The sequence below is a fragment of the Pteropus vampyrus genome, unplaced genomic scaffold (genome assembly GCF_000151845.1).
Source record: "Pteropus vampyrus isolate Shadow unplaced genomic scaffold, Pvam_2.0 Scaffold4, whole genome shotgun sequence".
Lineage (NCBI taxonomy): Eukaryota > Metazoa > Chordata > Mammalia > Chiroptera > Pteropodidae > Pteropus > Pteropus vampyrus.
The window spans coordinates 7,587,479-7,588,268 of record NW_011888785.1 but is presented as its reverse complement, the minus strand read 5'-3'; the positions used below and the strand labels follow the sequence as shown (position 1 = coordinate 7,588,268).

The window sequence follows — 790 nt, the reverse complement described above, 5'->3', positions numbered from 1 at the left end:
TGGTAGTCCAAGGAGGTCACCCGACCCTGCTTAGCTTCTGAGATCAGAAGCGATCAGGCACGTTCAGGGTAGCCGTAGACCCACCTTTCCATTTTAAAACAATACAACTCTTAATTTATCTTGTCACATGACACAGACTACAATCTTTATGGGGCACTGCAATGAGTAAACTGCATATTAGAGTGTGATTTTAGGCTGTAGCAGAAGCAAAGCAAATGCTAGTTCAAAGATCCTTTTGTACCATCACATGCAGGTCCAAATTCCTACAATTATTAAGGAAATTCGGTCTTATAATCAGTCATTTTACTCTCAATTGTGTTATGGTTTCTGGTCTTATGTTTTCCTTCAGGAGATCAAAAAAGAAAAAATACAGTATCTTTCTATGTAATTGAATAAATGTAGTACTCTCATAGGTAAGTATGGCTGATTTTTTAAAATTCTCTAAATGATGTCATCATTCTAGGAACTGGTATTTCAAGACCCACAATGTAAGGTGAAAAATTCTCCTTGATGTATGAAAAATTATAAAAGTAATTATTGATTTCTTGTATCACAAACAAAATTCTAATTGCCTGCCCAAATTTTTAATTAGACAGAGCTTACAATCATTATTCTTCATGAAATCTTCCCAAATGAATGTAGCTATAATTTTTTTAGTCTATGGCCATGACGCCCTGAACAAGCCCGATCCCATCTGATCTCAGAAGCTAAGCAGGGCCGGGCCTGGTTAGTACTTGGACGGGAGAATCACCTAGGAAGACCAGGTGCTGTAGGCTTAAAAAATGAAAAA

General features: G+C 37.0%; 1 pseudogene; it reads left to right on the top strand.

Moving 5' to 3' along the window:
* Positions 1 to 656: 656 nt before the first annotated feature.
* LOC111742942 lies at positions 657 to 776 on the top strand (annotated as a pseudogene).
* The last annotated feature ends 14 nt before the right edge of the window (positions 777 to 790 follow it).